Genomic DNA, 22631 nt, shown 5'->3' on the forward strand with positions numbered 1-22631 from the left:
TATGTACATATGTATAATTAATCTTAATACTTATCCTATTTAAATCATCACTATCTTTTTTTCCTCCATACTAGATCTATGACTGGGAGACGGGTTAAAGTATCCTAAAACAATCAAATCATTCCATTTATCTTCTTTCTTATATAAGATGCTCTAAAAAACTTGAATTCTATATTGTCTGAAATTATCACTAGCTCTGCTTTTTTTTTTTTTTTTTTTTTACATTCTATATCTTCACCACCCAATGATTTTATTCTTATTTTCATACCTTTCAAGTTGTCCCTTGACATTGTGTAGGTTTACGTTAGGAATGTTTGACTTAAATGAGGCAGCTTAACCTACATATGCAGAATGTCATGACTGAAATATATACTCATTCTTCAATCATCTGCATTTGTGCCTTCTGTTTTTATGCTGCTTTGAAGTTTATTTTACATCTTCTATTGTTTGGACTCTGTTTTATTTGTTTTATATTTCCTATTAATTTACTCAACAAACATGAACTTCCTCCTATGTGGCAGGCATTTTACTAGGCTTTAGGCACAAAAATAAAGAGGAAAAAACACAACTCCAGTCCCTGATGGGGTGAGGCAGCAGTGGGCGACATAGATATAAATAAAAGAATTGCATTAATTAATAGATGCAAATACTTGCGTTACAAATCATGATTATACACTGATAAATCCACCAAAAGAAAGGAATGCAGTTCTATGAGAGGCCATGACAAAGGGAGTTGACTTAGGCCTGAAGGTCTTGGAAAATTCCTTGAGAAATTAAATATGACCTAAAACATGAAGAATAAGTAGGAGGTAACTTGTTAAAGGGAGGGTGGTGACCAAGGTGGAAACATTCCATCCAGAGGGAATAGATGAAAAGGACCAGTGATAGAAGGAAGCCATTAAAAATCCTAAAAACAACCCAACAACAACATTTAAAAAAAATTACACTGTAGCTGGAGCTTAGAGAGCTATCAAGATCTTGGTGTGACACGAGATGTATAGGAATTTCATCAGCATTCATCAGGAATTTATAGGAATTTGATCAGCATTCATCAATTCCTGTCTCTTTAAATCTCGAAGTTAGAAATTAGCTAGACATTCTGATTCCTCCAAAACCAAGCAGTTTAGATGAGGAATCAAGTGAGAGTTTTTCTTCCTCCTTAACACTTCTCAGTCTTAAAACATAATTTTGGATTTGGCACACCAGATTGTGTTTATTAAATTATTCTTTTGTGTATCATATATCTTCCATGTCAAAAATTTTAATTGACATTTGCGTTCAGTTTTGAAACAATATTTTCAACAGTCAGTTTAGGTTAAACTCCAAGACTCTGTTTACCTGCTTTCCTACTTATCATTAGCCTCCTTTTGCCACAAATTCCCCATGCTCAAGCTTTTAACTTTTTTTTTTTTTTTTTTTTTTTTTGCGGTACGCGAGCCCTCTCACTGTTGTGGCCTCTCCCGTTGCGGAACACAGGCTCCGGATGCGCAGGCTCAGCGGCCATGGCTCACGGGCCCCGCCGCTCCACGGCATGTGGGATCTTCCCGGACCAGGGCACGAACCCGTGTCCCCTGCATTGGCAGGCGGACTCTCAACCACTGCGCCACCAGGGAAGCCCTCAAGCTTTTAACTTTGATTAATCTTCTGGTCATTTAGAACAGGGGTGTGTCTTCCACTTACTCTTTCAAGAAGGGTTTGTGGTGGCATATATTTTCTCAACCTGCTCTTTCATGGAATGTCTTTGACTTCACAGATGAGCAACAATCTGGCTGGTTATAAAATTCTTGGTCTGTAACCAGCTTTCCTCAAACCTCTGTAGGATGATTTCATTGTCGTTTGGCATTTAGCGTTCCAGAGGAAAGGTCTCAGATTGGCTTGATTATCGCTCCTCCAAAAGTAACTCTTTTGTTCTGTTTTGTTTTGTTTTCAGGTTAAATGTTTGTAAAATCATTGTTGGTCTATTCAAATATTTTCAGGAAATTTTTTGGGTGTGGTTGTCTTTTCATTGATGTGGCCTCGATGTAATCAAGTAAAGTCTAAAAATTTGCATCTACAAATTTTGAGGGGTTCTTTCTCTAGATAAATCCCATGAGGCTTTGGAATTAAGAGCATTCACTATAGAGACAGGCTGGCTGGGTTCAAGGGCCAGCTTTGTCCTTCACTAGGTCTATGACTTTGAACAAAATGAAAAGAAAGCCCCAAATTAAAAACTTCTCTCTGTTTCAGTTTCCCTATTTGTAAAATGGAGCTGATATAGTACCTATCTTAGAGGGTAGTTGTGAGGGTAGACTGGGCCCTAAGTCCAGAATGGTATCACTATAAGAAAAGGGCAAGAGGCCCAGACACAGTGGCAGACAGAGGAGAAGGCCACGTGGAGACAGAGGCAGAGATTGGAGTGATGCAACTACAAGCCATGGAATAGCAAGGATTGTCAGCAACCACCAGAAGCTAGGAAGAAGCAAGGAAAGGTCCTCCCCTAGAGCATTCAGAGGGACCAGGGCCCCGCCAGCACCTTGATTGTGAACTTCTAGCCTCCATAACTGTGAGATGATAAATTTCCATTGTTTCAGGTTAAAAAAAAAAAGTTAACATTGGTAAAGCATCTAGAAGGTCATTTAGCCCATCCTGAGTGTTTTGCAAGTACCTGCTAGACCACTGTCTTTTTGTTCCTCTCTCTCTGTTTTTAAGCTTCAGAAAGTTTTTCTTTTTCTTTTTGAAAATGTCTGTTTACTTTTTATTAGGTATTTTAAGTTGCTGAACCGAAAAGTATAACAATAAAATTTTTGACTAATTCTGTTGCCATAATTAATAATCCCAAAGGTTTAGCTTAACATGGCTATATAAATTCACAAGGTGTCTGTAAGAACTAATTGAGAATTAAATGAGACAATATATAATATATAAAACATTAAAAATTTCTAGTATTCCAGCACAGGTGTGGATTATTTTTTTCAGCCATCATTGATATCTATTTTGTGCCTGTGTATTAGGTTTTTAAGCTTTACTGAGGTATAATTGACAAGTAAAAATGTAATATATTTAAAGTATTCAATGGAGTGATTTTATATATGTATATATTGTGAAAGGATTCCCACCATCAAGTTAATTAACACCACCATAACCTCACATATTTATCTTTTTTTGTGTGAGAACATTTAAGTTCTCTCTTAGCTAATTTTAATTATATAATACAGCATTATCAATTATAATCACCACATTATACATTAGATCTTCAGGGCTTATTCATCTTATAACTGAAAGTGTGTACAATTTTACCAACATCTCCCTATTTCCCCCTGACAGCCACCATTGTATTCTTTAAGAATTTGACTTTTCTTTTTCAGATTCCACATATAGGTGATACCATGCAGTATTTGTCTTTCTCTGTCTGGCTTATTTGATTTGTCATAATGTACTCCAGGTTCATCTATGTTGTCACAAATAGCAGAATTTTTTTTTTTTTTTTTGCGGTACGCGGGCCTCTCACTGTTGTGGCCTCTCCCATTGTGGAGCACAGGTTCCGGACTCCCAGGCTCAGCGGCCATGGCTCACGGGCCCAGCCGCTCCGCGGCATGTGGGATCTTCCTGGACAGGGGCACGAACCCGTGTCCCTTGCATCGGCAGGCGGACTCTCAACCACCACCCTGCGCCACCAGGGAAGCCCCCCTTTGCACATTTTTAATTGGATATTTTGGGGGGTTGCTATTGAGTTCAGTTCTTTATACATTTTAGATACTAACCTTATATCAGATACGTGGTTTGTAAATGTCTTCTCCCATTCCATAGATTGCCTTTTCATTTTGTTGATGGTCTCCTTTGTGTGCAGAAGCTTTTCGTTTGATGTAGTCCCGTGTGTTTATTTCTGCTTTCGCTGCTTTTGCTTTAGGTGTCAAATCCAAAACAAATATTACCAAGGGAATTCCCTGGTGGTCCAGTGGTTAGGACTCAGCACTTTCACAGCCGTGGGCCCGAGTTCAATCCCTGGTCTGGGAACTAAGATTCCACAAGCTGTGTGGCATGGCCAAACAAACAAACAAAAACCCCTCAAATCATTACCAAGACCAATGTTAACGTCAAGGAGCTTTTTCCCTACGTTTTTTTCCTAGAAGTTAAAACTTATGTTCAAGTCTTTAATCCACTTTGAGTTGTTTTTTGTGTGTGATGTAAGATATAGGGTCCAATTTCATTCTTTTTTGCATGTGGGTATCCAGTTTTCCCGACACCATTTATTTATTTATAAAATTAATTTTTATTGGAGTATAGTTGCTTTACAACGTGTGATTTTCTGCTGTACAACAAAGTGAATCGGTTATACGTATACATATATCCCCTTTTTTTTAGATTTCCTTCCCATTACGTCACCACAGAGTACTGAGTAGAGTTCCCTGTGCTCTACAGTAGGTTCTCATTAGTTATCTATTTTATACCTAGTAGTATATATATGTCAATCCCAATTTCCAAATTCATCCCACCACCCCTTCCCCCCTTGGTATCCATAGGTTTCTTCTCTACATCTGTGTCTCTATTTCTGCTTTGCAAATAAGTTCATCTAAAACTATGGAATGCTTCATGAATTTGCGTGTCATCCTTGCACAGGGGACATGCTAATCTTCTCTGTATCATTCCAAATTTAGTGTATGTGCTGCTGAAGTGAGCACTCCCAACACCATTTACTGAAGAGACTCTTCTTTCCCCAGTGTATATTATTGGCTCCTTTGCTAAAAATTAATTGACTATGTATGCATGGGCTTATTTCTAGGGTCTCTATTCTGTTCCATTGATGTGTGTGTCTGTTTTTAGACCACAAACATAATTGTTTTGATTCTTATAACTTTGTAATATATAGTTTAAGATCAGGGAGTGTGATGCTTCTAGCTTTGTTCTTCTTTCTAAAGATTGCTTTGGCTCTTTGGGACCTTTTGTTGTTTCAATAAAGTTGAGGATTGTTTTTTTCTTTTTCCATGAAAGATGCCATTGCAATTTTGATAAGTATTGCATTGAATATGTATATTGCTTTGGGTAGGATGGGAAGGATGGACATTTTAACAATGTTCTTCCAATCCATGGACATGGAATGTCTTTCCATTTATTTATGTCTTCTTCAATTTCTTTCATCAATTTTTTGTAGTTTTCAGTGTACTGATCTTCCACTTCTTTGTATAAATTTATTCCTACATATTGTATTCTTTTTAATGCAATTGTAACTGGGATTGTTTCTTAATTTCTCTTTCTGACAGTTCATTAGTATATAGAAACATAACTGGCTTTTGTGTGATTTTATATTTTGCAACTTTATTGAATTTTTTTATTCTAACAGTTTTTTTGGTGGAGTCTTTTGGGTTTTCAACATGTAATATCATGTCAACTAGAAACAGAAAAATTTTCTTCGTCCTTTCCAATTTGTATGCTTCTTATTTCTTTTCCTTGCCTAATTGTTCTGGCTAGGACTTCGTGTACTATGTTGAATAAAAGAGATGAGAGTGGGCATCGTTGTCTTGTTCCTGATTTTAGAGGAAAAGCTTTCAACATTTCACCATTGAGTATGAGGTTAGCTGTGGCATTTATTATGGAATTTATTGTGTTGAGGTACGTTCTATCTATGCCTAATTTGTTGAGAGTTTTTATCATGAAAGTCTGTTGAATTTTGTCAAATGCTTTTTCTGCATCTTTTCGGATGATAATGTGATTTTTATTCATTTTGTTAATGTGGTGTATCACAGTTATTGATTTGCCTATGTCAAACCATCCTTGCATCCCAGGGATAAATCCCACTTGATCATGGTGTATAATCCTTTTTAATGTACTGCTGACTGGTTTACTAGTATTTTGTTGAGGAAATTTGCATCTATATTCATCAGGGATAATTGCCTATAATTATCTTTATTTGTAGTGTTGTTGTCTGGCTTTGGTATCAGGGTAATGCTGGCCTCATAAAATGAGTTTGGAAGTGTTTGTTGCTCTTCTACCCTTTGGAAGAGTTTGAGAAAAGTTGGTATTAATTCTTCTTTAAATGTTTGGTAGAATTCAGCTGTGAAGCCATGTAATTCTGGACACTTCTTTGTTGGGAGATTTTTGATCACTGATTCAGTCTCCTTACTAGTCATTGCTCTGTTCAGATTTTCTGTTACTTCGTGATCCAGTCTTGGTAGGTTATATGTTTCTAGGAATTTATCCATTTTTTCTAGGTTATCTAATTTGTTGGCATATCATTGTTCATAGTAGTTTCCTGTGATCCTTAGTTTTTCTGTTTTCAGTTTGTAATGTCCCATTTTTCATTTCTGATTATATTTGAGTCTTCTCTTTTATTTCTTAGTTGGTCTAGCTAAAGGTTTGTCATCTTGTTTCTCTTTTTTGAAAACCTAGATTTTAGTTTCATTAATTTTATGTATTGTCTTTATAGTCTCTATTTTATTTCCTATGTGATCTTTGTTATTTCCTTCCCTCTACTAACTCTAGGCTTAATTTTTCTTCTTTTTCTAGGTCCTTGAGGTTTACAGTTGGGCTGTTTATTTGAGATAAACAATTTCTTTTTCCAAATGTAGGCATTTATTGCTATATACTTTTCTTTTAGGACTGCTTTTGCTGCATCTCATAATTTGTGGTAGGCTGTGTTTCCATTTTCATTTGTCTCAAGATTTTTTTTTTATTTCCCTTTTTTTTTTTTTTTTTTTGCGGTATGCGGGCCTCTCACCATTGTGACCTCTCCCATTGCGGAGCACAGGCTCCGCACGCGCAGGCTCAGCAGCCATGGCTCACGGGCCCAGCCGCTCCGCGGCATGTGGGATCTTCCCGGACCGGGGCACGAACCCGTGTCCCCTGCATCGGCAGGCGGACTCTCAACCACTGCGCCACCAGGGAATCCCCTTTATTTCCCTTTTGATTTCTTTCTTTACTCATTGGTTATGCAGATGTGTGTTGTTTGGTCTCAATATATTTGTGAATTTTGAAGTTTTCTTTTGTAACTGATGTCTAGTTTCATACCATTGTATTCAGAAAAGATGCCTGATATGACTTCAATCTTGTTAAATTTATTAAGATTTGCTTTGTGGCCTAATATATGGTCTATCCTGGAGAATCTTCCATATGTGCTTGAGAAGAATGTGTGTTCTGCTCCTGTTGCATGAAATTTTTTGGATATATCTGTCAGGCCCATCTGGTTTAATATGTCATTTAAGTCCAATGTTTTCTTATTGATGATCTGTCCCTTGATGAAAGTGGGGGATTGAAGTCCCCTACTACTATCGCATTGTTGTCTATTTCTCCCTTCAGATCTGTTAGTATTTGCTTTATATAATTAGGTGCTCCAGTGTTGTGTGCATAAATATTTACAGTTGTTATATTCTCTTGATGAATTGACCCCTTTATCACGATATAATAACCTTCTGTGTTTCTTATTACAGTTTTGGCTTTAAGGCTATTTTGTCTGCTATAAACGTAGTTACTTCTGCTTTCTTTTTCTCTGCATTTGCATGAAATATCTTCCTCCATCCCTTCACTTTCAATCTGTATGTGTCCTTAGAGATGGAGTGAGCCTCCTGTAGGCAGCATATATTTGGGTCTCTTTTAAAACATCCATTCAGGGCTTCCCTGGTGGCGCAGTGGTTGAGAGTCCGCCTGCCGATGCAGGGGACACGGGTTTGTGCCCCGGTCCGGGAAGATCCCACATGCCACGGAGCGGCTGGGCCCGTGAGCCATGGCTGCTGAGGCTGCGCATCCGGAAGGGGCCACAACAGTGAGAGGCCCGTGTTAAAACAAACAAACAAACAAACAAACAAACAAAAATCCATTCAGCCACTCTGTCTTTTGATTGGAGAAGGTAATCCATTTATTTTTAAAGTAATTATTGATGGATATGGACTTACTATTGCCATTTCCTTAATTGTGTTCTGTTTTGCAGTTCTTTTGTTCCTTTCTTCCTCTCTTTCCCTCTTCCTTTGTGATTCTCTGTAGCAGTATGCTTTGATTTCTTTCTTTTTATCTTTTGTGTATCTACTATAGGATTTGCTTTCTGGCTACCATGAGACTTACATAAAATACATTATAACAGTCTGTTTTAAGCTGATAACTTTGAATGTATACAAAAGCTCTACATTTTTGTACCCCCCTCAACATTTATGTTTTTTGTGTCGAAATTTATGTCTTTGTATATTGTGTATCCATTAATGTGTCTCAGTGTGGGACTCTTGGCATCATATTATTTAGTACTTTTGGGGCTTCCTGAATATGGATATCTGTTTCTTTCCCCAGGTTAGGGAAGTTTTTAGCCATTATTTCTTTGAATAAGCTTTCTGGCCCTTTCTCGCACTCTCTTCCTCCTGGGACCCTTATAATGCACATATTTATACATTTGACGATGTTCCATAAGTCCCTTAATCTATCTTCATTCATTTTCATTCTTTTTACTCCTCTAATTGGATGAATTCCACTGCCCTGTCTTCAAGTTGCTAATTCTCTCTTCCACTTGATCTAGTGTGCTGTCGTACTCCTCTATTAAAATTTTCAGTTACTGTATTCTTCGGTTCTATGATTTATGTATGGTGCTATTTCATATTTTCTATATTTCTGTTAAAATTCTCTCTTTGTTCATGCATTGCTTTTCTGACCTGGTGAGCATCTTTATGACTGTTATTTCAAACTCTCCATTGGGTAAATCACTTATCTCCATTTCATTAAGATCAGTGTCTGGAGATTTATTTTGTTCTTTTGTTTTGAACATAGTACCCCATTCCCTCACTTTCCTTAACTCTCTGTGTTGGTTTCCATGCACTAGATAAAACAGCCACCTCTCCCAGTTTTGACACATTGGTCTCATGTAGGAGGTCAACCTTATTAATCAGCCTGGACCAGTTCTTGATATTCTCTCAAACCTTTGTGATTGTCCAAACTGCTGTATTTGTTCTTAGTGGCTCCCGGTAGTTGAAGACGTGTCAAAACCCATCAGTGTCCCAAATAGGAGGATTGCAGTCAACACCTAGTTGCAGGATGATTAGAAGCCAGACCCTCAGGCAGCAGCTAGGAAAGTATGCAGTTAAAACTCTTCGAGGAAGAAACTGGTAGATGGGCATTTTTGCTTGCTCCCTCTGTCAAGTCTTCATGTATATCCACGGAGGTGGGGAGTATTCCTCCACCTATTTGCTATAGTCCTGTGGGATTCTGGAATGCAATCCTCATTGGCCATCATTTGATTTGGGGCCTGTCCCTTAGGTGGCAGCCATAAAATTTTAGGTACTAGCTATTTGGACAGCTTCTTCCAAGGAGATACCAATAACTTGCTTTAATTGTTGGGATGAGCCGGAGGAGAGGGCAGGGGATGTGCCCACCAGCTCTTTTGGGCTCCAAGGAGGATCACAGGAAGCACCTAGATGCCTGCTAATTAGGAGCCAGACCCTCAAGAAGCAGCTTGTAAAGTATGCAGTCAAACCCTTTCCAGGAAAGACTGGAAGATGGGCAATTTTGCCTACTTCCTTTGCACTGACCTCTGGGGGAATAGCCTCAGTGAATTCTTGTGTGCCCAGTAACAACTGATTCTTTGTTTGCTATAGTTCTGCGGGATTGTGAATGCAAGTCCCAGTTGCTTTCAGAGCCAGTTGATTTGGGGACCTATCTCTTGTGTGGTAGTCTTAAAATTTGGTGCACTAAATGTATGGCTCAAGCCCAACACTTCTCAAGGGGAAGCTGGGCATTGGGGGTTCCCTCCCAATTGTATGGCTCTGTGCCCGTGGAAGGGGGGTGGTTATGGTGAGAGTGTGTCTCAGCCTTTCCTGCTTTTATTACCATATTTTCTCAGTTGTCTTATGCGTGCAGTCATTCCTCTAGTTTCTGGATATCTCTCAAAGGGAATTATTACATATGTGGCTGAATAGTTGGTTCATCCATCGGAGGAGGGACATTCAGGAGGCTCCAATGTCACCCTCTTGGTCTGGAGTTGAGAATGTTTTCATTGAGTGTTTTCTTTTGCTTGTACTGTAATTATTCTGATTTCATATAGTTTGAGATTTGATCTCCATTCTCTGTGTCTCCTACCTATCTTTTTCTTTTCCTAATTTCACCTCCATGCTCTTCCTCTAAGGATGGAGATGCTTCTCTAGTCGCAACCCCATTTCCTGATTTGTTTTCCTGCAACATCAATTCTGCTCCTTACTGCCCCCAAAACTGATTGTTTAAATTTCGTTCTTCACATTTTACCTTCTTTGGAATTCTGCCTTGCTATCTTTTCTATTATCTATTGCATTTCACTTTGTTAATATTATCTGTAAACTTCTCTCCTTTAAAATTTTCTGTTCCTCATCAAAAATGCAAGCCTTCTGAGGGCTTCCCCAGCTGGTGGCACAGCGGTTGAGAGTCCACCTGCCGATGTAGGGGACACGGGTTCGTGCCCTGGTCCGGGAAGATCCCACATGCTGCGGAGAGGCTGGGCCCGTGAGCCATGGCCGCTGAGCCTGCACGTCCAGGCTCCGCGTCTCCCTGTGCTCCGCAACGGGAGAGGCCACAACAGTGAGAGGCCCGCGCAAAAAAAAAAAAAAAAAAAAAAGCAAGCCTTCTGGGAGATACTGAACAATTTCTAAACTTTTCTACTGCCTTTTGTAGTTAATATTTTCAAAGTTCTATTGCACGAATCTTCAGAATTACTTTCTTCCCTTCTCCTCCATTCATTGGTCCTCTATTGTTGCTGTTTTGTATTTTCTGTTTATTCATTTTAAGAGGAGGAGAGACCCATACTCAATTAGCATTCACCAAGTGTCCGAGTGTGTGCATTTCCTGTGGCTTCCTTCACTCTCCATTTTGTTGCAAGTCAAGCCTCTTCCTAATAACTGCAGCCAGAGGGTAAATTTGAGTCTTTAGATTTAACAAATAAAAATACAGGATGCCCAGTTAAATCTGAACTTTAGGTAAATGATGAAAAATTTTTACTATCAATACATTCCAAAATATTGTATGGGATATACTTATAAAACAACTTAAAAATCATCCAATATTCAAATTTAATTTGGCTCCCTGTTTTATCTGACAACCCTTGACTTGGCTGACAAGCATTCAACCCAGATCGGTTTCCTCTGTGTGGCAGGTTTTTATCTGATGAAGATCTACCGAGGGAAGTTCTTTTCCTATTCTGCCCACTGGTTCTCTGCAAATGCTGCACTACTCCGGAAGACCTGCTGTTCCTCTTTCCTCCCCTCTCTACAGTGTTGGAGGGGACTCCATATCCTAGGGTCTTATGTGTGATTGCCCTTCCTCCTTCCACTTCCTTTTCACCACTTTGGGAAACTTCCTGTTCTCTGGGAGGTCAAGCTTCCAAAAGGATGGAGTAAAAATAATAAGTATTTGTTGACTGTTTACTGTGTTCCAAACACTGAGCTTAGTGTTTTGCATGAATTCGTTCTTCTAATTTAATCATCATGGCTACTCTTTAAGGAAAGTACTGTATGAATACCATTTTGCAGATGATGAAACCAAGGCTCAGGAAAGTTAATGACTTGGCCAAATACTAAGTCGACAGTGTGGAGTTCAATTCACAGCCATTTGTCCCTCAGTACAAGCTTTTAACTTCTATCTGATGCCCACATCTCTGGGCCAGGAGGCAGCTGTGCAGTAGACACATGTGTCTTCCTACCTTTGTTCTGCCTTTTTGTGAGATCACACATAGGCAGCCCGTGACTTTTCCTCTCCTAATCCAGATCCAAAAGCTGTTGTACAAGTGAAATTTCTACCAGGTTGTAGAAATATATTTTCTTGCCATTTTTGTTTTGCTGTGAGTTTTCCTGTTGTGAGTATTTTCATGGGGATTTTGGTAGAAATTTGGGACAGGCTGGGACAAGACTTACAGCCAGTTTCCATATTAATTTGTAGAACAGAATTTCATTTTTGCCTCTTTCATTTTTCAGATGACAAGTTCTACCTTTTAAACTTTTTCAAAAAGCCAATTTCAAGCCTAGAGGGTATGACTATATCAAGTGTCCCTAAAAACTCACTTTTCCCAATTCGTTATCCACTTTGATATTAATGTTTCCCTTCTTGCTCCCAATTGAGTCTGATGTCATTATTTCCTTCGTTACTTCCTTGGCCTTTCGGGAGATGATGTCCAAGAAAGTTAAGTATGATGGCCTGCTTTTCAAAAATGGAGATTCCCAGAAGAGATGAGAAATATTGGAATCCCCCAGGCTTCCAAGTCCTGGGCCAGCTTTGCAGGAGAGCATGATAAATTTCCTCCCTCTCACCAGGTGGTAGGTGCTAGTTCTATGGCAGTATCACATCAGTTCCTCTCTCCTTTGCTCTTTCATTTTATCCCACTTTAGGTTCTCAATTAACTTACCACTTATTGCTGTCCAGACATACTCTCCTACTTCATTTCCTCTTCTATTTCTTCTATATTTCTATTTCTTTTAAATACACTTAACTTTCAATTGTCATTTTTCGTCCTTGATACCTACTCCATCAAGCTGCACTGATACCTCTGAAATTTTATTTGACAGTTTTGTGCTTTATTCCTTCTCTTGATTGATCTTTGTCCTGAATATGTTGGCATGTCCACAAGGTAGCTATAAGACGTATTTCTGAACATATTTTTATCTGAGTGTTCCTGTGATACTTCATACTACGTTGCTTCTTTTTCTCATATCTATTGTACTCTGTGACATCTGCTTTTGCAGTTTTATCTGGGATTTCCTTTCCTCTCCCTAAAAATCAGCTACTCAGGCCAGGGACTCTCTGGCCAAATACATTCTTTCCAATCTTTGTGAAGCTCCTCCAGGCCTGTAGGATTCCTCCTTCAACTGACTAGAAAGGTGTTTTTTTTTTTTTTTTCCCTGAAACTTGAAAAACAAACTGCTGTCTGATTTCCTTGGCTCTCCCAGGTTGAGGTCATATGTGAAGATCTCATATTACTTGTGACCTTGACCTTACCCTGAAAACATCTACTCTATGCCTTTTAGTTAGGGAACCATTTATATACCATTCTGCTTGGGGATGAAGGGGGAAATAGCTGTCTCATAGGGCTGAAAATTAAGAGGAAACAAATCAAGATAAACTCAAGAAAAATTATATTCACAACACTGTATTGTATATTTAGACTTTATTAAGAAGGTAGGTCTCAAGTTAAATGTCTTACCACAATACAAAATAAATAAATAATTATCAGCTTAAAATATAAAAGGAATTCAAGCAACATAGTATGGTGGTTAAGAGCACCAGGTTGTACTATTAGAGAGAATTGAATTTGAGTATATGTTTTGCCTTTTACTAGCCAAGTGACCTTAGACAAGTTACTTTGCCTTTCTGAGCCTCAATTACATCCTCTTTTAAATAAATACAATAATAGCAACAATATAATAGAGTTGCCATGAAAAATATTCTAAATAGTACATGAAAAGTGCTTTGTGTGTGGCAGAGATAATATCTGAAATATGATAATGATATGTTCAATAAATGTTACCTGCAACTAAAAAAAGAAAAGAAAATTTATATTATAAATGCAGTGTCTACCTCTATATACAACAAAAGCAACTTTTCTCCTTTTGACCTTTTCCTTCCTGCATATATATTGATACCATATTTATATGATTATAATTAAACATAGATAGCATCTTATTGTTTTCTCATATTTCCACAAAAATTTCAGTATATTTTAAAATGCATGCTTCACCAGTTCATTGAGCATATATGCCATAATTCAATTAAACATTCCCCTATATGTCGAACGTTCATATGTTAAAACCTAATCCCCAGTGTGATGGTATTTGGAGGTGGAGACTTTGAGGCAATTAGGGCATGAAGGTGGAGCCCTCATGAAAGGCATGTGTATCCTTATAAAAAAGGCCCCAAAGAGTTCCTTTACCCCTTTCTACCAAATGAAGAAAGATAGCCATCTATGAGCCAGGAAGTGGGCACTCAGCAGACACCGAACCTGCCGGTGCCTTGATGTTGAACTCCCCAGGCTCCACAACTGCGAGAAATAAATTTCTGTTGTTTATAAGCTGTGGTAACTTGTTATAGCAGTTCAAATGGACTAAGATGAGGTCAGTTTGGAAAGGTGCATCAAGAACTGTAAAAATGATCTCTGCCTTTATTAGGAATTAGTTTTCTAGGAGTCTAATTTAATTTTTATAATATTAAATATTTGAAGAACTCAAGTGTCTGGTAGAAAGCAAATTGTTAATGAGTTGTGGTACAGACGTATGATAGACTATGATAGTCATATGTCATGCTTAGGAAGAACATTTTAATAACATGAAATGGGGGAAGGGAAAAAGTAACATCACATCCTAGGTGCAATATGATCTCCATTATGGAGGAAAAAGGAAAAAGGACAAAGAAAAAGTCCTGGAAAGCAGTGTGCCTAAATTGTAATAATAAGTTGCTGCTGAGTGGTGAGCTTATGATTTATATTTGTCCTGCCTTTTAACATTTTCTAAATTATTCAGAATGCCAGTCTACTACATCAACAATCATAAATTAAAAAAAAAAAAAAAGAGAGAGAGAGAGAAAAGGCAAGACTCTTTGGTGTCAAAGTCCCAATGTGCTCATATGGAATTTGAGCCCAGTAACTTCTAGATGCAGCCTGAACTCAGCACTGTCTCCTCCTTCATCAGCCTTTGTTCCGTTGTATTAACCGAAGCTGCATATTCAGCTTCCCCACTTGACATCAGTCTTTTTAGGAACATGGGTGCTGTCTTCCTCATTTGTAGATTCCATCTCCTACTCCATCCAGTGTCTAATACAAAAGTAGTGATTACTCCTCATTCATTTATTCATTCATTCAGTTATTTAAGAAACAGTTAGTGCATGGTGTCCCAGGCACTGTGCTACACTCTGGGGAAACAAACATAAACAAGGTAGGATTTTTCTCCTCAAGTTGCTTAAGTAAAATCTAAAGGTGTTACTAAGAAGTTACGGTTTCAGGAAAGAGATAGTAACAAAGGGGACCTTTCTGGCCATACCAGTCAAGTTACTAGAATGCCAGCTTCCATCCCCTAATGCCTGCTGCTCTCTGGTATTAGAAGGCCTCTCAGACACAGCCTCGATGACCACATTCAGGCCAGACTCACCCTTCCTGGCATTGAGGCCTGCGCACCCCTGCAGGGCACCCCTGCATCCTCTGATACTGCCTTCCCTTCCCATCGCCACCACCTAGCCCACACTCCAGGGCTTTGCCTCTCTAACAAGTCAAGACTGCCATTGCCCCACCAGATGCTGTTTCTCACTCTTCAGTCTCTCTTTGTTCTTTTCTTTTTCTCACACAAGGCCAGGAAAGCCTGAGATCCTAGAAATAGGTGGAGGTGCTCTCCCCTGCCTCTGGGGTTAGAGCCATCATCCTTAATTCTGATACCTCTACAGAAGTGCACAATTTCCTCACAAAGTTTAATCCCACCAGCCAGCGTGGGATTCCCCTTCATTTCTTCCATCTCTCCTCTGCTGGAGGTTTTCCCCTCTGCCTGTCTCCCCTCAAAACAGGCCCACTGTAGCGGTACCCATATCTATTTCTCCCTGTTCACATTTCACAGAAGCCCACCACTCCCAGGAAAGTCACCTCCAGTGTAGGTGGTGGAAATGAGGAGCCTCAAGGGTGGAAGAAAACTGGGGCAGAATCAGTCCCTTAAAGAGAAAGGTCCTCATAGTAAGTTCTTTCAATTAGCTTATTTCCATCTGCCTATTCTCTTTGATTTAATAGATAAATCCTCACAAACGTTGCTCTTCCATAAACTTAGACTTTCAGTTACACCAACAGGAAAATTAAAAAATATTGCTTCATCTGTTCCAATTTGAGTTCTTTCCCTTTCCCCTTCCTTTTTCTGCTTCATAGACTCATATGATTTCTGGATGGAAAAGAGCTCCAAGGTCATCCAATAAATGCCTCATTAAAATTTCTCTGCAACATCTCATCCAGTGGCCCTTCAGCCTCTGCTTGCACACCCCCAGGAATGGGGACCTCATCCCCTTACTGGGCAGCCCATGCCATCTTTATACAGCTCTGGAAGTGAAATGTTTTAATTCCCAGTGAGTAAAAACTATTTCCCTGATACTTTCTTCCCTTGACCCTAATTCAAGTTCTTGACACAAGACCAAACAAATCTAATTCCTCATCCATGTGGAAAGGCTTCCAGTGCTTTCACCCTTCTGATTTATGCTAGACTCCTTTCTATTTTGAACTCTCTCATTAGAAAAAAATGCACAAATCTGATTTTCCTAACAATGTCTAGGAGATAAGAGAAATAAACCATAATGAAGTAAATTTATTCATTCTTTTCATACAACAAACATCCACCAACTTCTCGTTGTTCCAAATCTAGTGCAAAGATCTGGGAACATATAGATGAATGAGGTTCACTCCTTGCCCTCAAGAAGCTCACAGTCTGGTGCAATGGTTAAGAGTAGGGATTTCAGTGTCAGATAGTTTGGTTCAAATTCCTGGTCTATCTCTTGCTATTTGTGTGACCTTGGACAAGTCACTAGGCCTTAACTTTGTCACATGTGAAATACAATATTGATAGTACCTTCTTCGTAGGGTTGTTGTGAGAATTATATGAGATGACACACGTAAAGCTCATTAAAGGATCAATGAATGCTGGCTGTCACTATTAGGAGGAGTCATGTGGGAAAGAGAGGAGGTCAGTTTCAATATAGTAGGTAGATTAGGCAAAACCGGAATGTGCTGCAATGGCACAGAGGGGCACCTAACAAAGACTCTGTGAAGGCCTAAGAGAGCAGGTGATTTTTATCTGAGTCTGGAGAGATGGAGGAATGTGCGTGAAGTTGGAGAGAGATTCCAGGCAGAGAGATCAGGTCATGCAAATGTAGGAATCTGTGAGATCCCAAGAGGTATTCAGGGAACTATGAACAATACAGAATGGCTGGAGTACATCTGTATTGTGGCAAAGGATGAGACCAGGAAGTTTCCAGGGATCATAAAATGGAAAACCTTGTAAGCCAGGCTAAGGAGAATGAACTTTGTCCTATAGGTCTTGAAGAGCCAATGAAGGATTTCACATGAAAAGATCGCATCTGTATGTTAGTATCACTCTGGAAGAGGGTGAACTGGAGAGAGGCAAGCCTGGAGGAATAATAAATTCCTCAGTAGGTGGGTGAAGCTCATGCTTAGGGTGCCACTAATGCATGGGTGAATGATCCTGTGTCTGCTACATGATTTATCCAGAATTTTGCAAGCAGCGAGATACAGAGAAAAGTTCTTTTAATATCAGCATATGCATAAGCTTTGGTTTTACTGTTTGGTGGTGTTTTGTTTTTGATTTACAGATAGCAGCAAAGGGATCATGGTGCATAGAGCCCTTAAAAATTGCATTAGAATAGGTGAGGAATAATAAAGGCTGGAATTAAGGCAGCAGCTTGAGAGACAAAAAGGGCAAGTTTCAAGGAAACAACAGTCAGAGGGGAATTCTCTTCCCCAAAATGGCAGACCAGGGACTATGGTTTTTTCAGCCCAAAGTCTCTCCCTGATAGTGACAGAGCATGGCAATATAGTTGCTTCCAACAAATTAACTTCCAATGACATGAATATATTCTAAATGCAACTTTATCATTTTCCCAAAAATAATTGTTCAAGATATTCCCTAAATCCTTATTTACTCATTTTTATTCATTTACTTATCAAATATTACTAAGATTAACCATGAATTGAGAAGTGTGAAAGTTCTTGAATATGCAGAAATAAACGAGAAAGATGTTATTGCCTGATCTTAAGAAGTTTACAGCCCAGCAATGTGGATAGATATTGAATAAAACACCAAAATTCACCACTTAAGCACATTTATGATAGAAATGTCTATCTACTTTACTATCTAAAATGTCTACTTTCTTAGACAGCTCTTCAAAAAAATGGTAACGTGGTATCTAGACATGCTCACCTACCATCCACTCTTGAACCCATTCTATCCAGCTTGCTCCTTTAGAATTGCCTTTGATAAGGTGATCAATAACCACCTTGTTGCAAATCCAATGGACAGTCTTCAGCCAGCGCCGTATTTGAAATCTCAGCAGCACTCAACACTCCTTCCTCCCTGAAACTTTCTCCTTCCTTAGCCTCTGGAACATTACAATCTCCTCTTTTACCCCTTTGCTTCTGCTTCTGTCTCCTTTGCTGACTCCTCTTCATGTTGGAGTTCTTTGGGACTTTTCTCATCTTCTCCTGTCTTTCCCTAGGTGAACTCATCCATTCCCATAGCTTCATGTACTCTCTCTATATTTCAAGATTCCTAGACTTACATTTCCAGCTCCAATCTGTTGTAAACTGTAGATTCATGAAACCGAACTGATTACCTGATACCTCCACTCTGATGCCTCATGAGCATCTCAACCATGACATGTCCAAAACTTTATTCTTGAACTGCTGACTCTTCTGATTCCAAATATGTTCGTCTCCTGGTGCCATTGCTCTCATTGAATGGCATAATCAACCACCCAAATGCAAGACAGAAATGTAGGTGTCAACCCTGACATCTCTTCATTTTTCCTTGCCCCACCCAAGTCTAGGCCACCATTGTCTCTCACCTGAACTACTGGGATAGTTTCCTAATTTATCTCTTCAGAGTTACTACTGTTCCCTTCCCAACAATCTTCTACACAGCAACCAGATATTTAAAACACACACACATCCTTCTAATCATGCCACTTCCTATTTAAAACACATCAGTGATTTTTCTTGCCCTGAGGACGTAATACAAATTCAACATGACCCAGGCTCAGCATCATCTGAGACCTGACTAACCAGCTCTGGTCTCTTCTGGGGACACTCTCATCTCCATGTTCCAATCATAGAAATCTTTTAGGTCCTCAAACCTTCTATGCTCCTCCTTTGTTCTTGTCTATGCTCTTCGTACTTCTTGGACTACTCCCTTCTCTTTGCCAGTTAATGTCTATTATCCCTCTCCAAGATAGCATCTAGTTCGTCATGTATTTCTTGTCTCTTCCCTCCCATTAACATGTAAGGTCCCCACAGCAGGGACTTAGACTGTTTACTTACTGTTATGTACTCAGCACTTAGGAGAGTCGCTGGCACATAGTATTTAGTCAATGAATATTTATGTAATGATTAATTAGCCCTCATCAGAGTGCTGATTTGGTTAGTTTCCTTTATTGCATCGTAGGCTCTTGTTGTGTCTACCTTCTTCTCAGCAGCATAGATCACGGCCGTAATTCTACATTTACTTAGGATGATAATCGTGGTTATGACTGAGCAGGATGTTGAAGGATGAATGAGGTGTCAAGTCACTTGACCACTTCTAGCTCTTAATTATCTACTAAGAAGAGAAAATAGGAGGATCGGGTAGGATGAATCTTCTTTCAGGTTTGCTTGAGCTGTAGAATTCTAAATCTAGGCAATTCAGGATTCGAGAAGCAATGGGTACTTCATCACTGAGAGGTGCCAAAGGACAGGAATGAGCACTAGGGTAGGAAAAGGGGATTCCAAATGCAGTTTTAAAGGTTAGCGTTAGCTGTGTGATACTTGCCTTTCTGTGTAGCTCCTTCTGTAAAATTAAAGAAAATATCAACTTGCCAAGCGTATTAGTCAAGGTTCTCCAGAAAAACAGAACTAATCGGATACATACATCCTACTTATTTATACTAGAGTTATTATAAGGTATTGATTCCTTGTGATTATGGAGGCAAAGACTCTCACAATCTGTTGTCTGCAAGCTAGAGACCCAGGAGAGGTGGTGACGCAGTTCAGAAGCTGAGAGCTGAAGAGACAATGGTGAGGTTCCAGTCTGAATCTGAAGGCCTGAGAGGCAGAAGTGTGAAGGCAGGAGTAGACCTTTGACTCAGCTCATGCAGCCCCGCAGAGAAAGAATTCAACCTTCCTCCACCTCTTTGTTCTATTGAGCCCCTCAGTGGATTGGATGATGCCCACCTCCATCGGAGGGGTCATCTACTTGACTCAGGCCACCAATTCAAATGCTCATCTCTTCCAGAAACGCTCTCACAGACACACTTGGAAATCATTTTTAGCCAGCTGTCTCAGCAGCTGTTGGTCCAGTCAAATTGACACACAAAATTAATCATCCCATCAAGGTTGGAAAGAGAATCCTGGAACATATCTACTTTGTAGACACATTTCCATCTTCTGTCCATCCATCCATCCATCTTACCTGATACTTTTGCAACTAACAGTCACTGTGTGCAGAACTGTGCCAGGCATTGTGCTCGACATTAGAGAGTCACAGATACAAACAATCAAGTACCGGACCTTGAGGACGTTACAGTTTACACAGACAGATTCGTATAAGCAGGTAGTTTAGAATACAATGGTCTAAGGACGAGATAGACATATGGGCACCACTCTGAGACTAGTGCAGTCAGGGAAGGTTTCTGAAGGAAATAAGAACTTAGCTGAGTCTTAAAAAAAAAAAATGGGAGGGGGGCTGTTACCTGGGCAAGAAGATTGAGAAAGACATTACAGACCTGTGAGAGAGAGAAAGAGAGAGAGAGGCGGAGGGGGAGGGGTGCGGGAAAGGGGGCAGGGTTCAGTGAAGCAATGTGAACGGGAGGATGTGTGCAGGAGCTGCAAACAGCCCACTGTGGCTGGACCATAAAGTGTGACATGGAGAATGAGGAGACTAAAGCTGGAGAAGTGATCTGAGGCCAGGTCATGGCAAGTCTTGGGTGGCTTGGGCTTCATCCTCTAGATAACTGGGGGGGCATTGAAGGTTTCTAAGCAAGAAAGGGAGGGTGATGTGGTCAGATTTATGTTTTGGAAGTGCCACTCTGGTAGCTGCGTGGTATTTGGAATGTGTATGATCAAGACAAGGGGTAAAATGAAGACCTTCCTCTTGACTCCACATACACTTAAGCATCATTTCATGGTGTGCATCTGTCCATACATACAGAGTCATATAATCTGAGATTTAAGAAGGGGCCTTAGCATCTGTCCAACCCTGATTCAAATCAAAAATCCCCCTGCCCCGTGGCTCCCGTACACACGCAAACAAACTGGCCCATTGTTGTGCTGCAAGCACACGGCTCCCCGGCTCGCAGACGTTGGCAATTGCCCGTGGTTTCATTTCCCCAGGTACCCGGCGTAACACAGCCACTGCCTGACAGATCTAATCACAGGCAGGGTCTCTTTCGCAGTCACCCCAGAGTGAAAGCTCAGCGTGTTCCTGAGGAAATGACGGAAACATACAAATCAATTGCCCTTTTCTTCTCTTCTTTCTTGACCCCATTTTAAATGCAAGTATGAGGTTTGATAACAGTACCAGGAGATGAGGTGGATTTCACATGGCCAGGGGCTCATCAAAAGGAAGAAGTCTGCACAGAGATAGAAAGACTGAGCCTTGCGCCAGCCTTGAAGACTGCCACAGCCGTTCCTGAGAGTAGCCGGGAACCCAATCACACTCTCGAATGTCAGTGCCAGAATGGGGAGAAACTCCAGCAGCTGTTCCTCACCGCCTTTGGATGGGGCCTCACCATCCCTACACTGCTACTTGCCGTTCCCCGCCCACCCATCCTCCTGATTACCAGCGTCTGGGCCTCCATCTATACTTTTCCCCACCTGGGACACCTTACACCAATGCCATACATTGAATTTCAGCGTATCCTTCCAGCCCAGCCCAAATGTCTTTTTACCTACGGAGTTTTCCTTGGATGATCTCTTCTAAAATTTCCATATCACTCCAAATGTATCTTTAACATGATACTATGTTTGCCTTGCATTGTGATTATTTATACCCATGTCTCCTCTCTTCTATGCTGAGAGCTCCTTGAGGGCAGGGTCAGCCTTGATATAGCCTGTAGCATGGCCTAGAGCTTGGCATATGGAAGGCACTGGATTAAAGTTTGTTAATTAAATAGGTGAAGTGGAACTGGAACTCACAGATACAAGTGACCTAATTTGGGGCCTTTAGGGATACAATTTAATCATGAAAAGAACTTGAGGAAGACCTACTTGTTCCAGAAAGAGGCTAGTTAAGAGACTATATTGGGGGCTTCCTGTTTTCTTGCCAGGAAGCAAAATGTTATTCCAAGAAGGGTGGTCCCAAAGCTAGTCATCCGTGCATGCTAGGTCGAACAGCGTCTCGCAGAGGCCGGGACAAGCTTGTATTTTCAAGACAGATATACCTGTTTGGAATCTTGAATCCTATGTTAACAGCCACATAACTGTGGGAAATTTACCTCACTCCATCTATAAAGCAGGAAGAATTGTTCTACCTCAGGGGAAAGAACACAAGCAACAGATGCGCAAAGTGCCTTGCACAGTGACCACCACGTTGCCACCTTTTAACAATGTTAATTTCCTTCTATTTCACTTTTCTTCTTCCTCCTATGCTATGCTTAGAACCCAATTCCTATTTCATATGCAGATGTTTACTAAAGAAAACATGCCATACTTCCATTTTCTGAATACCCCATTACCTGGAAATAGGTCTGGATTGCCACATTCATATCTGGTGAGCCCATCTTCTGGCCTCAAATAAATAAAGCAGGTATTCTTTGCCATTTCGGTTCCTTGCCAATAGAAATTTGGAACTGGAGCCTTGAAACACTGAGTCAATTGACTAGGAGTAGCTTAGACATCAAGTTATATAGAACCAGGTTAGAAAGAGTTTCCATGGTTGACCAAAGCCACTTATAACCTGAAATGTTAAAATGTCTTCATACCTTTAATATATTTTCCATTCATATTC

General features: G+C 40.0%; 1 non-coding gene across 1 annotated transcript; it reads right to left on the reverse strand.

Annotated features, from left to right (window-relative positions):
• Positions 1 to 4551: 4551 nt before the first annotated feature.
• LOC113620272 (U6 spliceosomal RNA) lies at positions 4552 to 4658 on the reverse strand. The gene has a single exon (XR_003432720.1). It is a non-coding gene; the product is annotated as a U6 spliceosomal RNA (small nuclear RNA).
• Positions 4659 to 22631: the final 17973 nt, after the last annotated feature.

The sequence above is a fragment of the Aethalodelphis obliquidens genome, unplaced genomic scaffold, assembly GCF_003676395.1.
Source record: "Aethalodelphis obliquidens isolate GAN/ISIS:26980383/991018 unplaced genomic scaffold, ASM367639v1 scaffold7, whole genome shotgun sequence".
In the NCBI taxonomy this organism is placed as follows: Eukaryota; Metazoa; Chordata; class Mammalia; order Artiodactyla; family Delphinidae; genus Aethalodelphis; species Aethalodelphis obliquidens.